Raw genomic sequence first — 21,082 nt, forward strand, 5'->3', positions numbered from 1 at the left:
ACCGCAGTGATTGTCTCCCTTCACCCATAGAGTTGCTACTGGGCCATTGAGTGCATTGAATGAGGGAACACCACATATGATAGGCTTCTGTAGGACCCCTGGATCCTGAAAGGTGTGTTGCATTGCAGCAGTATAGGTAGGTCTGCAGGGTTTGCACCTGTTCTTTTGACAGGGTCTGGGGCTGCTTTACGTTGGTGTGTTCTGTAGGGAACATTTTGCTGGTGAGGAGCTTGGAGAGGTTAGGGGGCTGTTTGAAAGACAGAAGAGGGGGTTGAAGAAAGATTTCTTTCCAGATGGCGTCCTCATCAAGTATACGTTGTAGTTGTTTGATGATACCCCCTGGGGTTCCAGTGTGGGTGGCAAATAGGAGCTGGTTTTATTTCTGTATTGGCATTGGGGTAGCCTATTCTAAATCAACACAGCTTTGTGGTTTGCTGGGTTGGCATCACCTTGGTTCAAACTGGGGCCAAATTTAGGAAACATGCAAGCTTTCAATAATACAATACAGCTATTGAGTTTTGTGGTCTTACTGAAATTAGAGCTGGGAAAAGACGAAGTAGGTTATATCCTCCATCTCCCTGCTAATTCAAAATATTCTCTAGTGTTCTGTCTAATGTTAAATGTCTGCAAGAATGAAGTTTCTACAACTTCCCATGGGAGACTAATCTACAATCTGACAGGACCCAATGTTAGGAAGTTTGTTCCAGAATTTTCCATATTGAATCAGACCATTGGTTGTTCGCACCCAGCATCCTGCTACCATCAGTAGCCTGAATTATTGTGCCACATTATTGACAGGTGGGAAACAATACCTCCTTGACTCACTCCCTAGCAGGCCGTGGCCTAGGCTCCCTGCTGGTTGTAGCCTCAATTGAAGGCCCAGAGCCAACAGAATCAGGCCCAGCCCTAGAGGAAAGGATGGTGTCAAACCATCAACCTCTGGGTTATGGATCCAGCATGCTTCTGATGTACCAGTCTGCTGCTTCTGTCACACAGGGCCCTGCATGTAGTCTGGCACCTTGTGTCCCCTGGTGCTGACAAGAGGAGGAACAGGCTGTTAGGCAGTGGCCCTGCTAGCCTTAGGGTATCTCTGTGGTGTGTTTGGCTGTTAACCCAAATGATGGGGGTTAGAACCCACCCAGGGAAGGTGTTAAGGCTGTACTTCTCTGGGCTTCAGAGCATCTCCTTTTGCTATCTCAGAGCCATCCCCTTTAGTCTCAGTGGCTTCAGCAGCTGGCCAGCAAGGTGTAGGGGGCCACGACACAGTAGCCCATCTCCCAGCACCTGTGCTAGGGCCTTGGGTTTAGACCTCAAGCCCCAGTGCGAAATGTTCTGCCAGGCAAGCGTTGCTCCCCTCCTGCCGCTGCACAAGTTTAAAGGGAGAAACACACAGGCCACACCGATGCTACATCTGCCTCCCTCCTACTGCCCCATTGGATGCACAAACCTCTAGGCCTGTCTCATGCATCATCAGGGAAATGCCACCATCCTGCTAAAGCCCAGGTCATGTCCACAGCCTTGCCCATCCTGGCTGACCAAGGGCAGAACCATGTGGGCCCGTGGCCAGCAGAGTCTGGAGTCTTGGCTCTTTACCCTCACAGCCATACAAAGCTGCCTAGTGTCCTGAGAGCCTCCCTCCCTCATGCTCTCCCTCAGCAGATACCTGCCTTTATGGGAGGGAAAAGGGAACAAGAAGCACTGTTGCCTCAGGACAGGAGAGGAGACAGGAGGCATTCACCCCTCTCACACCTGTGCTTATCTTCCATGCAGCCAGGCACAAATTCCTGGTCTGAAAGCCCAATTACCTCATTGTAATAAACGTGTATATGTGATCAGCACATACTATCATGATGAAATTGTCTAAGGTGTTTCCTTGAATTCAAATGCCTTTTACACTACTTCATATGAGCCACACCTCAAAATACCCACAACAGCAAGACAAAGAGTAAAGAATAGAGAAGGGGTGATAAAAACCTCCTAAACCGATTTCTCTGAAATATTTCCCTGGGAAGTGTTTGGCCAGAAAAGGCACAGACAGACACCTATGGCTGGTCAGTGCCAGCTGACTCTGGCTTGTGAGGCTTAAGCTAAAGGGCTGTTTAACTGTGGTCTTGGGCTGAAGCCTGAGCTCTGGGATCCTCCCACCTCACACGATCCTAGAGCCCAGGCTCCAGCAGCAGTCTAAATGTCTATATTACAATCAAATAGCCCCTTAGCCTGAGCTCCGTGAGCACAGGCCAGTCAAGGGTTTTAAACTGCAGTGTAGACATACACAAAGAGTCCTGTGTAAACATGCCTAGTTATCTCTGTCCATGCAGTATGGCCTTCATCCCACAAAGCACTGAAGCATGTGAGCAGCTTTGCAAATGAGAGTAGCCCACGTGCAAATGCTTGGTGGGCTCATGAGCCTGAGTCATTCTACTGAAGGTCTCTTTCAGGGCTGTGCTCTGAGCTAGACGGAGGAGGGGCCATTAAGATTGCATCTTGTAGTAGGTTTCGCGAGAGCGAGAGAGCGAGGTTTTCCTGGTCATTGGTCAGGAAGAGGCATTTCTCCACTGCTGCCCTGGCAAGGGGATGGACTGGCTGGTCTGGACGAGGAGGGCCAAGGAGTGCAGACTGTCAGACAACAGCAAACCCGATGAAGGCTGAAGAAGAGAGGCTACAGTCTATTTTTAATCTCAAAAACTTCTGCAGGCTCCAACTCCAGTTGCCTTCAAATGCTTCCCAAGTGCGGAAAGCCCCCACTTCTCTTCTTGCTGCAGCCTTGAGCTGATTTCATACTCCCACCTGATTTCCTTTGCAGCAGCTTGAAGATGGGAGCGGGGAAGCAGTTTGGAGGCAACACAGAGAAATGGAGTAGGTGGGAGCTGCTGAAGCAGTGGGAGGCAGGGAGGCATTGGAACATTGTGGGGAGGGGAGATGGGAGTTGTTCCCCCATGTGAGAAATCCCCTCAGGCTTTTAGCCTCCTACTGCTCAGGCTCTGATATCCAGTGTTTTACATTTGGAGCTGCTGAAGCCTCACGTTCCATCTGTGTCCTTAACCCCTGCGTTGCTGCCTCATGCCCATCAAGACAAATTAAGTGCCAGCCGTTGGGCCACGTATGCAGGCTGAGAAAATTCCCGTTGTCAGACCAGGGCCAGTCGAAAGCTTCAGCTCAGTTTCCTGATAAACAGGAACTATGCCCTCTGCTGTTCCTTGGAAACAGCCCTGCCTCTATCAGCCACATGTTTTCTTCCAGGTGGGGCAGTATGGCATGTCACTGGCACAGGGGACTCTGAGGACTTTTCTAGCAGAGTAGTGGGGATGGACAGGCAAATTTTCGTCTTCTTCCCAGACGATGGGAATATGCAGCTGTGAATGTGTATAACCCACTCTTTAGTTTGTGCTGTGTGTTCCTGTCTGGTGCTCTGCTGCCAACAACTTCTGCGGTCCCAGGCTGAGGCCTCATTGGCAACCCATGACAGCATAAAAAGAGACTTGTGCAAATGTATACACATACAAATATCAGATGCACATACCAGGTATATTGAATACACATGCATATCAGCTGTATTGCTTCCATGCATATCAGCTACACTGTTTTTGCCAGATAAATCTACATGCACTGTGCACGTGCCTGTGTGATTTGCACATTCAGATCAGACGCTTGCACGCATGCTGGTGCCCATGTAATTTCCTGTGAATACCACCGATGATCTGGACTTAGATACAAACAAACGTTATTCACCCTGAGGCAGGCAGGCAGGCAGGCAGGGAGTGAAATTATACTAGTATGCCAAGAAGACTGAGTTAATGTGAGCGGAGTATGAGGGACAAGACAAAGCTGAGAGGGTAGGAATCTAGCTAAGATTTAAAAAATAAATCTGTGTGGTGGAAGGGTCTTTTAAAATCTTCTTGAGAGGCTGATAAATTGCTGCCACTCCCACACCTCCCTCCAGTATTAACCGTCATTTTGGTGGGAAAAGAGGCAGTTTACAATCAGGAACCTGAAGAAGAGTTTGGTATAAACTCAAAAGTTTGTCTCATCAAACGAAGTTGGTCCACAGAAAGATATGATGTCACCCACCTTGTTTCTCTAACTGGGAAATGGGGATTGGGAAGTCCTCCTTTGGAAGGCAAGGGCAAGCAATATTAATCACCCTGGTGCTACTTGGCAGTGTGTCCAGTGACGTCCGCTAAGGCAAGTTGTTTTCTGGGGACAATGGCTGGTTGGGCTGGGCAGGATAGAGGATAATCGGTTTAATTCTTCTGGGTGTTGCATCCCCCTTGCTTGTTATCAGAAGTAGCCTGCTTTGATGCAATGAATTTGCTACCATTGCAGAGGAAATAGCCTGATGCCTCTCTCCCCATGTCCCCTACCTGTTCCTGTAACATATGTTTAAGAAAGCAAGAAAAGGCATTGGAATATTTCCCAAAACTTGTATAGAGCAGGAGTGGAAATGACACACTGTGAGCTCCAACTTGCATCAGAGATAACTTCTTAGCGGATGGCTGAGTGATTCTATTCCAGTGAACATCAATTTGCTGTCTACACTTAAAACAACCCGTCCACCCTCCCTCTTCCACCTTATTCTCCAAACTCACAAAAATAGTTTGTAAATTGAAAATAATTCTCAGGATGTGGGGTCTGTTTTACAGCCCCGCCCATGACCTTTTTATTCAACACGTCTCAGCTGCAGAATGATGCACTGCATGAACTAGTCACACTTCCCAAACACCCAGCACCAGAGAGAAAGAAGCACATTTATTCCCATTCACAGAGAAGTGTGAAGTGCCCAAGGCTACAGAGAGGATTTGTTTATAAACTAGATGTACATTTATGTATCGCCACACCAGACGGGACTGTTGTGGTCATCTAGTCTGAGTTCCTGTATGACAGCTGGAGACACAGCTTCTCAGCCAAACATCCCGCCCCCCCCCGCCCCCCCAGCTGCCCTTGCTGCCCTACGCATTCTCCACAATGCCTTCCTCTCCTCCCCCACTCCCCAGCATTGGGCAGGTTTTGGGAACCTGTGATATGTTATCGTTAAGCCCCCCAATGCCCATCTGAAAGGACAAAGCCCACTGAGAAGGGTAATAGAGCTGAGTGCGTGGTTGGGTGGGGAAATCACCAAGAAATATTTCTGTGAGTACTAAAGCAAGTTAACTTGACTATGTCTGGGACCTTTGTGTGTTTGTATCTTCCTGAAGCATATGAGCTTTCCTGGAGTGATTACCCACAAAGTGTGACTGACAAACTAGGCCCTAATGGGAATTTCAGGTTGTTTATTTGATTGTAAAATTTGCAACTTCCACTGTGCTGGCTAGTTAGCTTGGTCAAGTGATATTTTTTCTATTCCCTGATTGGATGACTGATGTAATTAGCCAACAAGATGTACTCTGCTAAAATGACAATTGAATATAAATTGATAGCCCTGAAAACCCTGCCCTCTTACCCTACTGTAAACAGAGGAGCTTCTTTGAGTATCTGTAGTATTTCCTTGCACTTCCCTATACTCTCTATAAGGAACACCTTTAAAACTGCAAATACTGAGGTTAGTTGAAATACAAATGCACACATAGAGCATGATCTTGCTTCCCTCCTTGCATTGAATAGTACATTATCTGATGCATATTTAGCTGTTGGCCAGCTGGGGAATGAATCTAACCCTCACCAGCCTGCCATGTGTGAACTGCCCATGCAGACCCTGCTAACATGCATTAATAATTCTATTAATTATTAATTCAAACACATGGTTTGAACGGGGATGCGAATTTTCTGGATCATTATAGGGGCTCTTTTGCAAACTTGGCTTAATCTAATTCTTGACTCTCCCCACACCCGCCCACCCCTTTACTCTCTGATTTGCTCACCTTGATAATTTTTTTTCTGATTTGTCAAGCTTGATTACTATTTTTGGTTCTCTGTGCCTTAAATATTGAGTCTGTTCTGGTATGGCTATGGTCTGAAGAAGTGCGTCTGTCCCACGAAAGCTCATCACCCAGTAAATGATTTTGTTAGACGTTAAAGTGCTACATGACTGCTTTTTTGTTTTAATATTTCTTTAGTGTGCTTTGATCTAGTCCCATTTCAAAGTACTATATATCACAGGGCCCTATAGAGTTTTTAGTATACATCAGCATGGTCCATTTACAGACTTCATATGCACTAGGCTAGTGCAGGGTAGATTTATGCCCCTGCCTGTCACGTACTAAGCATTCACGTAGACAAACAATAGCAGTCTTATGAAGTGCCACCCAGAGGTGTAGGGACAAAAGAGCATTTTGTCCCTGTGATAGGGCCCCTAAGCCACATGCCATTGCAACTAACTTTGCAGGCTCACACTGCCAATGATTGAAATTTGATTTGACAATTCCCCTGTTGTGATGGAGAGGCAGCCAGAACAAACGTGAAGAATTCTATTAAAACAAAAAAGCAGTCAAGTAGCACTTTAAAGACTAACAAAATAATTTATTAGGTGATGAGCTTTCGTGGGACAGATCTTGAAGAATTCTGCAGCACTTCAGGTCAGGTTGCAATGCTCCAAGCAGGGAGCCAGGCCCAGCCCTGCAAGACAGGAGCTGCCATGGGTGCGGTAAGTGTGTTTGGCCGTGGTGGTGGTGGGGAGGGTGGGAATTGCTTTCCTACCTCCTCCCGCCCCCTAGCTTCCCCTCAGTGGTATTTTTGAAGGGAGCCCTGGGCTCACACACATCTCTATGGGACCCTGGTCTCATATTTCTTTTACTCCATGGGCAGTTCCACTGAAGTCCATGGGACTATTCCAGGATGAAAGTGCAGCTCAGTGTGTCTAAGGGCAAGTCGACACAACAAATGCACGTTGGCACAACTGCACCGATGCAGTCAGGCTGCTGTAGTGTGTCTGTTGAAGATACTCTAAGCCAACAGGCAAGAGCACTCCTGTCAGCTTACTAACCCCTCTCCCTGAGAGGCAGTACATATGTTGATGGGAGATGCTCTACTGCACTGTCTACATAGTGGGGTTAGATCAGTACACAAAGGCCTCACCATTTGCAGGGGTTACATTCCAGAGAAAGCCACAAATAGCAAAAACGTGACTATGGAGGCTGGGGGGAGCGGGAAGGGCAGGGAGGAAGGAGGGTGTTTTGCAACACAGAAACAACACATTATCTGCAAAGAACATGATTGCCTGGCTGTTTAACAGTCATAAGGAAGTTTAACTTAAAAGCACTAAATTAACAGCCAAACTGGAACACAAAGATAATGCAATCAACTTTAACTTTAATCACCCAAAACATTCCTTTGAATTCCTGCCTGTGAAGCTTATTGTTCCTCTGGGAGGGAAGCGCTAAGGGGGAGGGGGGCGGCAAGGGTGGGGGGTTGTTTTGCAAACGAACATGGTGACGGGAACCTGTTTAGTCTTGCTCTTTAAGTCCCTTTAAAATTTCCTGTTACATCAGCACTGCAGCAATTGTCCCTTATGTTTTGCTCCTTTTTAAAACGTACCGCACGGTGGACTCATTAAAATGGCATACAGTCTAGCGACCGAGGCCACAGTATGATCACTTGCCAGCTTATCCAGGACCTGTAATTCGACCTTTCTGGCTTAATGGCATCACCGTTTTTTTCCCTCCTTAGCCTACTGGCCACTGTCTGCACCATTCGCTTTTCTTTTTGGTGCTATAATTAAGGCTGGGTCTTCCTGTAGCGGCCTTCATGTGGTTGTGAGGGAGCTCTGAGAGAGCGTAAGCATGTTGAGTCATGTGCTTGGGGTGGCGCGGCATGGGGCTGCCTGGCGCACCCCAGTGCAGTGCAGGGAATCACAGCATGGCAAACTGTGAGTAAGAGAAACCAAGAGCCGGCAGGTGGTGGGGCCTTCCTATAGAACTCTCACTTGGGGGTGTGGATTTTTCACAATCATAATCCTAATAGAACTGAGCCTTTAGTTATCTAAGGGGATAGCCAAATCAAGAGCCCTGGCACACCAAGAGAACATTGCACGAGGCAATACAACACAGACTGAATATTCACAACAAGTTTCTGTGGCAAGGCCTAAGAATTAACTACTTCAAATATTTTGCAATAATGTGGAATAGTGGACACATGTTGTGATCTCTGTGTAGACAAACTGGAAAAAAAAAAGACTGTCAAATAATACGTCAGCTCTCTTTCGTGATTATGGCACTTCAGCTCATCAAAATCTATCACAAGCCTGTGAATGTTCCTCACAGACACTGATTGGGTGTGTTTGTTTTATACTTCCTGGCTTCAGCTTGGGATATCGTTGCAGCTCTCGAGCCCTGAGGCCTGGGCTGGCGGGAAGAGACTGCAGGGTGGATGGGGGTAGAATTTTGCCTCTCTGAAGCTGTTGAGGGAGACAGGTGTGAAGCTACCAGATGCTGCAATGATGGTTGTGTGCAGGAAGCCTGTGACAGTACCATGGCTCTTTTCGCACCAAGTGTGTCAGTGGGACATAGGTCCCACAACTAGTAATAGGCAAGACAGGAGAGAAAGACTGCCGCGGAAATGGGAAACAGCCTTTGCAAAGCTGTATGTGCTTCCACTACCAACAGAATCAAACAATTTCGAGCAGACTGGGGAAGGCTTCCATTTGGGCAGCGTGAACCTGGGAGGGGAATTTATGGGATGTCTGACCAGAAACCTGTGGCAATGAGTCTCCCAGGCTGGACTGACATGCTCAAGCTCATGGGGATTGTGCTATGGCACTAAAAATAGCTGTGTGGATGTGCCTGCCTGGGCTGAAGTTTAAAGCCCCACCCCCATCCTACTTAGGCTTCAGACCCTGAGCTCCAGCCTAAGCCAGAGTGGTTACACAGCTATTTTTAGCACAGAAGCCAGAGTCCTCCAAACCAGAGGCTCTCTGAGACACTGCTGCTCACTGTGTAGATGTACCCAGGAGTCAATCTGCCAGCTCCTCTCCTTCCTTGTCTCCTTCTAGGTTCTGCTCCCTCCTACCTCTTCTCCACCAAACAAGACCACTTGCTTTTCCCTGATGGCCACCCAAGATGCAGCCCCCCCACCCCTCTCCAAACATGCTGATGGTTTCAAACTCCTGGTTCATTGTTTCCCCTGTCAGTTGCATGCTGGTCTTCCATCACACTCTGCCTTCCAAACACGCCTAACCCTCCATTTCCCAAGAGAGGAGTGGGGAAGTCGGGTTAAAGCAGGAGGGCTGGCTAGGGGATAACGGTGATGGTGGGATGCAGGATACTGTAGGGACCCTGGGCATACCAGCCAAACCAGTGGGTTTTCCCATATACTATAGGTTTGTTTGTTGACTATGGGTCTGCAGGGAAAACCCTAACAAATAGGGAAGTGACTGTCTGCCTTAGGAGACTGGGGAATGGAGAAGGGCAGACAATCAAAGCTGGCTCCATGTGAGGCTGAACGGGTGGCTTCTGAGCATATGGAGCAGCCAGTGCTCCCTCTCCCATGCAAACACAAGGGTTCTGCCTACACAGCAAAGAAAAAACTGGTAGCAGGCCCATGCCAGCTGGCTCAGGCTCACCAGGCTCATGTTGCAGAGCTGCTTCATTGCTGTGTAGACTTTCAGACTTAGTGGGAAGGTCCCAGAACTTGGTCCCCCGCCTAAGCCTGGAAGTCTACATGGCAATGAAACAGTCCACACAGCTGAAGTCCAACGAGCCTGAGCTGGATGGCATGAGCTGGCCATGAGTGTCTAGTTACTGTGTAAACAGACCCAAGACCTGAAGCATCAGAGCTTCAGGGGGAGATGTAGGTTGGATATTAGGGAAACTATTTCACCAGAAGCGTGGTGAAGCACTGGAATGCGTTGCCTAGAAAGGTGGTGGAACCGCCATCCCTAGAGGTTTTCAAGTCCTGGCTGGGATGATTTAGTTGGGACTGATCATGATTTAGGCAGGGGGCTGGACTAGATGACCTCTGAAGTCCCTTCCAGCCCTAGGATTCTATGATTCTGTGAGTTGCAAGCCAGCTGGGGAACAGCCCCTCCCTGCAGGCTCTGCAATTCTGCTGGTGCGCATACCTTCCTCCTCCCCCAACACTGTATGACACTCCTGATACCGCCCCAATTGCCTTAAATTGGTTCAGGGGGCAGGGCCCGAAGCAGGCTGAAGCATCCTTTCCTAGCCCTGGCAGAGAAAACAAAAGCATGTAATGGGGTTGAGGGGGGCACGTCACAGAGTCCAGCAAAAGAGGTAATGGTGAGAAAGCCTAGGGCAGAGGGGCACAGCGGCAGAACAACAGAAAGGACTGTGTGGGAGGTAGGTGGCAGGGGCTCAGTATTGGGAGGTAGAATGAGACTGTGGGAACAAGGCAGCAGGATTAATGAGCCTGTGTTGAGGAAGCAGAATTGTTGCCGAGTGTACAGCTGCACTTCCAGTGTCACAGACATGAAAATGAAGCTCTGTTGTTGTGTTTGCCTGTGTTGGTGAGTGCCAGGGGCTGCGGTGTGGGGATGTGTAGCGAACCCCAGGCCTGCTCAGAGCATGTGACAGAAAGTAAGTAGGAGAGAATGTGTGCAAGGATTAGGTTATTCCCTGTGTGTGGTGAAGTGCATGCGTGCACTTGTAACACACTAGTCAACGTGTCTTATGCATCCTGTCGGGGCATGATCCACAGAGGCTGTGAGTCTGCCCCAGGCCTTGGCTCTGAAGGTGGAGCTACAGAAACTGGTGGTTTTGGCTCTGGACATCTTCAATTCAATTCCAGAATCAGTCACAATGGTCACTGCCCCTCTCTGCGGCATGAGGAGAGATGAAAGGGAAATGCTTAGCCAAACAAGAAGGATGTCCATCACCTGTCTAAACAATTCCTCGCTTCTTCCTCGGATTTTCTACCACTTTGAGTAAACATAGCAATACCCAAGGGGCGCTGCCTTCAAGTCAGGGAATGAAACTGCAAATTCATAAAATTCAGGCTGATGACCTGGGAACCTTTCCTGAATGTGAGTTCCCTTATACTTTGGAATAGTTTCTCAAAGCACATCTCTTTGCTTGAGATGGCAGACACTAGATAAAGCCTTCAAGAACAGACTGTTAGGGACAGGTCTTCATTGGCCAGGACAAACTGAATGTGTCCTTTCCATCTTCAGCTGTTGTGATTCTGGCTCTGACTGGCTACGTCTACACGTGCCCCAAACTTCGAAATGGCCATGCAAATGGCCATTTCGAAGTTTACTAATGAAGCGCTGAAATGCATATTCAGCGCTTCATTAGCATGCGGGCGGCAGCGGCGCTTCGAAATTGATGCGCCTTGCCGCTGCGCGGCGCATCCAGACGGGGCTCCTTTTCGAAAGGAAGCCACCTACTTCGAAGTCCCCTTATTCCCACATGGGAATAAGGGGACTTCGAAATAGGCGGGGCCCTTTCGAAAAGGAGCCCCGTCTGGACGCACCGCGCGGCGGCAAGGCGCGTCAATTTCGAAGCGCTGCTGCCGCCCGCATGCTAATGAAGCGCTGAATATGCATTTCAGCGCTTCATTAGTAAACTTCGAAATGGCCATTTGCATGGCCATTTCGAAGTTTGGGGCACGTGTAGACACGGCCACTATGGCCTAATCTATACTAGAAGAAGTTTGCAGGTATACCAATAAACTCTCCCATGCAAAACTGTTTTTACCAGTATGGCTTATATAGATTCTCCACATTGCATCAAGTGTACCAACAAATGCATTTTATGCTGGTACAACTGCATCTATACTCGGGCTTCTGCCAGTAGAAAATTTTCCTTTTAAATCACACGTTTTATATCTGCTAAAGCTTCTAGTACAGAATTGGCCTGTCTCAATGAGAGGGTGATCGTTTTCTCGCTCTACAGCTGTAAGCGAATAAGAGAACAAATCAGTTAATGATCCAGTTATTTTCCTCGCTCTAGAAATAAGGCAAGACATTACCTGGCAAGCCCTGGAATTATGCCTATAAGGAGATATGTAGGTCAATGAAACGCAACAGGCAGCACTTAATTACCCTGTTAACCTAAATGTTGGAATTACATTGAGACTCGGTCTCTGCAATTAGCTGCATCTCTTTTTGAAGAATTGGTCTCCTAAACCCAATATCCTGAGAAGTTTCCCTTTTCAGATCAAGTTTTATTGGGTAGTTACGCAAGCTTCATCATCTCTCTTGCTAAACTTACAAGGCTACTCATTCACCTCCCAAATAAAACAAGCTAAGAAGGATACATGACTCTAACAGATGAAGGAAGGATTCAGCAAACCAGAGGTCTATTCAGTCTCAAAGATCATACTTTAGAGTGCAAATCTGAATTGCAGATCCATGGGGCAGTGTTGATCACCAAGCGTGATGACCTTCAACATGACAGACAAAACAATGTGTCTGGGATGAAATGAAGAATAACAATCAATGGCCTATACTGATACACACCTGCAGCACTGTGACCAATTACTAGCCACCACAGATTTCAAGGAAAGAGAGGATGGCGATGGATTGGACATACCCTTAGAAAACCAACCACTAACATTACAAGGCGAGCTTTAATTAGGAACCCACAAGGAAAAGAGAGCACACAGGAAACACCTGGCATACAGACCTGGGCTACGTCTACACGTGAAGCCAACATCGAAATAGCTTATTTCGATGTAGCAACATCGAAATAGGCTATTTCGATGAATAACGTCTACACGTCCTCCAGGGCTGGCAACGTCGATGTTCAACTTCGACGTTGCGCGGCACCACATCGAAATAGGCGCTGCGAGGGTACGTCTACACGGCAAAGTAGCACACATCGAAATAAGGGTGCCAGGCACAGCTGCAGACAGGGTCACAGGGCGGACTCAACAGCAAGCCGCTCCCTTAAAGGGCCCCTCCCAGACACAGTTGCACTAAACAACACAAGATCCACAGAGCCGACAACTGGTTGCAGACCCTGTGCATGCAGCATGGATCCCCAGCTACTGCAGCAGCAGCCAGAAACCCTGGGCTAAGGGCTGCTGCCCACGGTGACCATAGAGCCCCACAGGGGCTGGAGAGAGAGCATCTCTCAACCCCCCAGCTGATGGCCACCATGGAGGACCCGGCAATTTCGACGTTGCAGGACGCGGATCGTCTACACGGTCCCTACTTCGACGTTGAACGTCGAAGTAGGGAGCTATTCCGATCCCCTCATGAGGTTAGCGACTTCGACGTCTCGCCGCCTAACGTCGAAGTTAACTTCGAAATAGCGCCCGACGCGTGTAGCCGCGACGGGCGCTATGTCGAAGTTAGTGCCGCTACTTCGAAGTAGCGTGCACGTGTAGACACAGCTCTGAAGGCAGACACTAAAAAGAAGCAATATACCTGGTCAGAACTTGGAAAGATCGCACAGGACAGGGGATGTTGGTGAATGGTTATCAATGGCCTATGCTCTAAGATATAGGAATGGATAAGGCTTACCACTCCTACTACTACTCCTACTCCTACTACTACTACAGATTTCAAAGCTCATCCCAGTGGGGAAGCACACCAGGTCCTGGTAACACAGATAATAGGGAATAGAAGGGGAGAGGGAAAAGATTAGAGAAAGAAATGCCGAACCATTTGTACTGAGTGCAACTCTCATGAATATTTTGTCTGCTATGGCAACAACTGTGTTTAAATAACATTGAAAGGTTATGGTGGAAGCCAGGCCAAGCAAAGCGAGGAAATCTATGTGAAGTCTAACCCTCTGTCTAGTCTTTCTTGACTCACTAAACAAAAATACACAACAACATGATGAGTGAAAGCTGAAGAATTAGTTTTGCATTTTTCGTCTCCCATCTCTTTTGGGTTTCTCCCAACTGCAATGTCCCTTTAAGAAACAGCTTTTGATACTGAATTATCTTATTAGTTGCCCCGTTGATTAATAATATCTTTAAATGATGTTTACAAAACACTTAATTTACTCACGATAGATTGGAACAGCTCCAAATATGTCAGTAGAATTCAGATAAAATGCTCCAGTTGTTTACATTACAGCTTGGTTTGTATCATGCATTGAGCATGACTTGCATTTTTATTAACTTGCTTTGTGGTAGCATCCACAAAGTACAAAGTGCTGCCCACGCACACAAGAAGAGGATGCAGTTTCTGTTTCCCAAAGTTGGGGTTATTTTAATTCCACGGAAAAAACTGTTGGCTCATTTTGAAAATTTTAAGTTTTGCTGTAAATTTCAAAATGCTGTGACGTGTATGTCATTGACACTTTCAACTCTGTGAAAATATTAAAAATTACACTGCAAAAAATGTTAGGCTGTACAGACCTTAGTGAAGTAAGTGATTTATTGATGCTTCCATTATCCACAGATCCTGTAGCATTATTTTTATCCTGTAACTCTACCATATTTTGTATATATATAAAAGAACAGTAAACAAACATCCAACAGCAAGTACTGGTAGATGGACCACGGTACAGCATATTCTCCTGTCAATGTTTCCTAATACTTTTATGAATAAGGAGCCCAATCCCACACCTGTCTATCTAAGGCCCCAGTTCAGCAAAGCCTTTAAGTCCACTGACTTTATACTTAAAGTTAAGCAGGTGTTAGATTACTTTGTTGAATTGCATCTTAAAGCCACCGTCCTGCATGGGCAGGCTTATGTGGAGTCCTTTTGACTTCAGTGGGATGCTCACATGGGTATGCAGCTCTGCCCATGCCAATCTCAGTGCAGATCAAAGGGAACCAGGGAAAGGTGGAATGGAAGCACTGAATTTTGGTCACGAAGAGGTCATTAGTGACTTTGGTGATTTCAGTTGAGGGGAGAGGGTGGAAATCAGACTGGAGGAAACCCAAGATGGAGTGGGAGGAGATGAATCTAAGGCAACAGCTGTAGAAGGTGCATTCAGGGTGTGCAGAGAAGAAGGGAAGAAAACAGGGGGAGCAGCAATTTGAGAGGGAGCGTGGGGTACAGAATGGGATTTTGATTATGTGGCACTCAATGTCAGGAGCAGGGACCTAAGGTGAATGAAAGGGCCAGGAAGAAAGGAATGGGTGTACAAGCCCAAGGAGAACAGAATAGCTGAAGCGTGAGGGTCAATGAAGATCATGAAGCAGGAGTGGGCGGGTTCTCTGTAGCAGTTATAGGGTGCTGAGGAAAAGTGCAGGCAAGAAAGCACTAATTTAACTGGCACATTGACAGGCCAGTAGAGACTGGAAGTCCTTAACATCTGACGGTTATTTGGTGGTCTATATTTAAAGGGTTCGGTTATCTCAGCCCTGTTCATACTGGCATGTGCCCATGCCACAAAAACCAAGACCACAATCAACACCCTTGTGGGTCATCTTGGCAGGTACATTTTTACTCGCTAGAGCAAAGGTCTGCAGCGCCTGGGTTCTATATTTGCACCTCTTGCTAATTCACTGTGTTGCACTGGGCCAGACACTTTACCTTTCTATCTCGTCTCCTTGCTGCATAGTACCATAATCCCCCGTGACACCTAGCTGCAAATTTGTTTCAACTGAATTTGATGAAGGTGAAGATTGGCTCCTTCGTGCTATCGCTTCCATTAAAATCCCATGGTGGAGCACTGTGTTCACTCACCACCCAGAAGATATAGGTTCAGGAGTCCAAGCACAGCAAAGTTGTGGTGGAATCCCTTACTTCTCTGATTTTATTTTTAATCCCAGATCTTCAGCCTCCAAATAAATAAATAATCTGTTACCGAAGGATCAGTGATCAGTATGGGGAAAGAGTGGGAAGGGTGCAAGACTGTGTATATAGCTGGGGCTAGTTTGTGAAACAAACAGCCATCTGCATATTAAGTCTTGCATCACAATTGGTAAATTTCAAGACAACGCTTGAGTCCAATCTTGCAATCTTCAGATCTTGCAGTCTTCAGATCAGATGAGACTGTTCTCTTTAGTCACAGAGTCCCGTAGCAGCCATGTTGCAGGGTAGCCTAATCAATGCACCTTTGGAGTAAAATAGGCACGGCCAATTACTTGTAAGTAAATGACTTTATCACTGGGAGGAAAATAGAATTGGATTTCCTCTGAAGGATTGTTTATGTATGATTTAATCTGTGTGATGACACCTAGACACTATGGGGATGACCTAGAAATATGTGCTGTGGGCAAATAAAGTACAACATGAAAACACACTAAAATGCAATAATTTGCACCAATTATTGTAGTGGCATAAGAGCTGGTGTCGAGCACACACCACCTTTTGTTTTGCTCCCTCCCTGCTGGCACAGGCAGCGATCCAAGCATTCCATTTGTGACAGGACGTAGGGCTTATCTACGAAAGGGCCACGTCTGAAATAGAAGTTCATTGCCCATATGGGTAGACAGGTGAAAGCTACCAGCAAAGTGCTGCCAATGTGGGGGCAGTTTACACCGGCAAAACTGCACTTTTGCAGGTATAACTTACTTCAAGCCTAGCCCTTCCCCATGCGGGACAAGCTGTAATGGTAAAAGCACAGCTTTGATGCTATCGCTGCATCTGCCTTGAAGGCTGTTGCCAGCCCAGCTGTCAGTCAGGGATCGCATTTCTTTACATCCCTGACCAACACAGCCATGCCAGCCAGCGGAAGCTGCAGTGTAGAGCTGGCCTAGAAAAGGTATACTGGCATAGCTATGTCGGTTTGGAGTACGTGATATTTTTAAAATATACCAGTAAAAGCTATGGATTAGGTTATCCTGGTTTCTCTCTCTCTTGTACTGACATAGCTTCTGCTAGTCCCTGATCTAGCACAATCTATATGGGTATAAGATGCACATTTACCTGAAGCTACACTAAGGGTCTTGCCAATTTCACTATACTGGTAAACCAGCAAAATATGCAAGTGTAGGGTAGCCCTAAGAGCCAGTGTGGAGCTTTACAATTCTCTGGCCACTCATTCTGACCATAAGACCCAGGAATGGGAGATCATCTATTGGTGTGTCAAGGAGGCCTGGGGGTTATTGTATCACCCTCTCCACCTGCTGTCAGTATGGCAGGGAGATGAGCAAGTAGCCAGAGGAAAAGGGTCATGGCTAGGATGCCTGTGGTCCACACCAATCTCCTACTGTGGTTTCAGCCCCTCAACACCATTAGCAGCTAGTATAAGATACAGCAGCCCTCAGGCTGCTCTGCTTCAGCACAAGGAGTTCAGACCTGTAAGGGAGTATAATATTGACCTTTAAGCCTCCAACACTTAACTGTGTGCAGTCCAACAGTAGCCAAGGATTAAGGCCTACAACTATCACCCTGTCAGATCCCATACGCCTCTCCCTGTGCCTCTTCAGCCGTTATCTCCAGCTGAGTTGTTAACCTAATTTGGCCCTTTTAAACTATCCAATAGCATTTCCTTATTTATTGAGGATGAGATTGAATACTTCCAAGATCCACTCCTCAGTTCTTGGTGGTTTGAATCTGGGTTTACTGAGATGCCCCAACTCCTTTCACTGTGGAGATAAATTACATTAATTCAGAGCTACAGAGACATAAGACAGAATCAATTTCATTAAAAAGTTAGATGGGGACGTGTGGTAACTAGGCTGGGATACAGACCAAAATAACCTGAGTGTATCTGTAATAGAGTAAGAGCCACCAGTAGTGCAGCTAAACAGGAACACGACACAAACCTGACCATGCCCTTTCTAGTTCCAGAGCAATATATGCAAACAGCTCCCAAGAGTATTGGTAATCTACATTGATGGTGGCAAAGAACAGTTTCTTATGATGGCAGAAATAATTCTAACAAAATCAGTATAAAATTTTATATGAAGCCAACCTTTCTGAATCACGGAATTAAAAGGAGCCATTTCACAACACTGAAAGCATTACAGTGTGAGACAAGGCAGGGTGACCTTGCAATAAAAACAACAGGCTGTCATTTTGGAAATCCAGTCCCTGGAGCTGCTGCAGAGTCATTATGTGATCCTGGACAAGTCATTTTTAATCGTTCTCTGCCTCAATTTCCCTTCCCTAGAACAAGGACAATGATACTTTTAGTTTGTAAATACTTTGGGGGGCATGGGTCTGTCTCTTCCCATCTATTGTGAGAAGGTTGGGCCAGAGGGCTGCTACAGGGTAGGGAAAAGACACCCCACCAAGGGTAAAAGGCCCGCTAATTAGTGGTGGAGGGCTGCAGGTCAATCAATTAGAAATAGCTAGCAGGGAGCTGGCCCAGGCAGATCGAGGCCAGCTGACTCTACTTTATGCCTGCTGGAGGCCTTTAAAAGTCTCCCTGGTTAGGAGGAGGAGGAGAGAAGGAGAGAGATAGGGAGTACCAATAGTTGTGGAGTTAGAGACAGAAGAGGAGGGAGTCCCAGAAGGAGTGTCTGGGCTCCATACCCCAGAAAGCAGGTGCAAGCCCAAACCCCAGGCAAAAGGGGAAGGCTGACAGCCCAAACACTGGCCAGGGAGAGAGACGCCCTTGCCACACTACGCAATTCCTCAGTGGGGCTTGAACTCACTTGTGCTACAGTTCCCCATCACTTCCTTTTGGGTACAAGAACTGTCATGAGCTCCAGGTTCTTGTTTCTGTTCACAAAGCTGATGCTGCTCCCAAGCCACCACCAACGTTCCTTACTTTGAGCATGTGTACAATACTCAGGATGATTCTCTGTTTATGATCATGTGAGTTTTCCATGAATCTGGCAATCAGGCTCTTCAGCGGTTCAGATGGATAAATGGTCACAAAAATTGAACATAACCACTTAAAACTTGTAAGAAAAATATGCCACTAGTCCTGTTTGGAAAAAAAGGGAAAGGTTCCTGGGGCATAACCAAGCCTACCTTTAATCAGATACTGGCCAGGAGTCCTAGCAGACACTAACATCCTTTCACTCATGACTCTCAAAGCAGGATTGTTTCTAGAAAGGGACAGCATGAAGAGAGGGAGACAAGAGTCCTCGTGAATTCAGACTGCAATCAGGATGGGTTTGATTGGCTAGATCCTTTTTCAGCCTTATTTCAGGCTCTGGTCCATAATCATGTAGGCCCTACAAGTTAGCATCTCAGAGAAGGATTATGGGAGGACCAAGAGTGCTGTGGCGTAACTACATCCCACCCTACATGCTATGGGAAGATGCTTTATGGTGCCTCCAAATGGCCCAGTGATGTGGTGACAGGCTGAGGGTGGGACCACGACTGTGGTGCCTTGATACCACAATGAATAGGCACTTTATAAACACCTAGAGATGATAGAGCAGGGGGATCTGTGACCGCGCAGATTCTGCAGGCTGGGAACTCTGTGTGCCTAGAGGACACAGAATGACAGAGGCTGCTATTTCAACTGATAGATTTCACACGCTGATCACTCACTTACAAAGCCAAAGCTCCAGCTTTGTGGAGATAAGATGAATTTTACTCCGTATGTGTACAACAGACACTGTACCAAACTAGAGAAGAGAATCCACGTTAGGACTAAGCCAGGCAATATAAACGCAGCTACAGATAACGTGCCCCGTGTTCAGAATGGAAGATTTCCTATTAGGGCTAACCAAATGCAGAGAATATGGAGGCTGACGCTCTGTATCAGCACTACCAGGCAGTTAGTAAATATCCTGTGATATTTCAGGAATTCAAGCCAGTCTCTTGTAGGCTTAGCTGATATAAATAGAGGTTGATTAATGGGAAACCTAATAGTAACTCCCCAAACTTTTAAGCTTCTGTGTTTTACATGCTAAAAAAATAAACTGCTGATAAAGACAAGCCTGTGTATTCTCTATATAGGGAATAGGCACAGAGAGACAGCTGTGTCAGTCTGTATCTTCACAAAACAAAAGCACCTGTAGCACTTAAAAGACTAACAAAATGATTTATTAGGTAATGAACTTTTGTAGGACAGACCGAGATCTGAAGAAGTCCCACAAAAGCTCATCACCTAATAAATCGTTTTGTTAGTCTTTAAAGTGCTACAGGACTGCTTTTTTATATAGGGAGTTTGCCTTCCCCTCCCTTATTCCCTTGTCTCTGTGTTTAAAAAACAGAATAGTATATGCTCTGCCTGGCAAATCAGCACCAAAATTCAGTTTCTTTCTATTATGCAACATGGGGGGGAGGGATAGTTCAGTGGTTTGGCCTGCTAAACCTGGGGTTGTGAGCTCAATCCTTGAGGAGGCCATTTAGGGATCAGGGCAAATAGATGCCAGGGATGGTGCTTGGTCCTGCAAAGAGGGCAGGGGACTGGACTAGATGATCTACTGAGGTCCCTTCCAGCTCTAGGAGATGTGTATCTCCAAGTATATTCAATATATATTATTAAATTCTCATGCTAACTTGGCATGGAATACTCTTCAACACAAGCCAGTCATGGTTGTGTGGCCAAGCCATATTCAACGGTTCAATACCTGAACATATAGGTCCAGTTACTCTCTAGGGATTAATAAGTTTGAATGGGAAATGCTTTTGTAAGGAGCCATACGCCCAGTAATATGAGGCATGTAACTGTGTAAATGCAGAGTCCCACAACATGCCTCACCATTACAACCACACACACACTGTTGTCCAAGCATTCTCCACATTTCCTGAAGTTTGCCATCAGTAGCAAAGCCCTAAAGCAGGACTGTGCTTCCACATGTAAAAATGCTTATCACAGCCAGAATTCTCCTCCCCAGGCAGCCACTCAGCCTTTTGTATCTCCAAATGTGGGCTGATGGAACCCACCTCGTATAGCTGCTACAGTGAGTCATAGCTCTGCATTTCCCCACACCCAGCAGATGGGTTGTCTGAATCCTTTTTAGATTCCTCAGCCCATAGCTCATCCCTTTTTTACTCTTTCATACAACTGTATTTGCATGTGTCAGAGCAAAGCTGTGAAGGGTACATGCGTCTGAGATCTCCTCTGCTGAACTTGATAGAGAGGGGCCAAATCAGAACCACTAATCTGAGCTTCCAGTTTACAGGAAATGGTATGGGTGTCACACATTTTGACCATCTCTGCGTGGGTACACAATCACACATTTAAATAAATAGTTAGGTATTTGTGTCTGACTTTGTACGTATAAATGTATGTGCATAAGTGTATATATATAGATCAGAGAACTGAATTCCTTGTGTCACTTACATTGTGAGTACATTGTAGCAAGAAGACTAATAACTCTATTATGCCGAGATTCGAGAATGTCTTGCTTAAAAGATTAGGATGGAGATACGAATGTGATTGGGAGGTACTGGGGAAAGTGTTATAAAAAGATAAACCAAAAGTTATCAAGA

General features: G+C 46.5%; 1 protein-coding gene across 3 annotated transcripts in view; it reads right to left on the minus strand.

Annotated features, from left to right (window-relative positions):
- The window catches only part of STUM (stum, mechanosensory transduction mediator homolog), a 92,571-nt gene that overhangs the window by 33,400 nt on the left and 38,089 nt on the right, over positions 1–21,082 (minus strand). The window lies entirely within an intron of this gene.

Source organism: Carettochelys insculpta, chromosome 3 (genome assembly GCF_033958435.1).
Source record: "Carettochelys insculpta isolate YL-2023 chromosome 3, ASM3395843v1, whole genome shotgun sequence".
In the NCBI taxonomy this organism is placed as follows: domain Eukaryota; kingdom Metazoa; phylum Chordata; order Testudines; family Carettochelyidae; genus Carettochelys; species Carettochelys insculpta.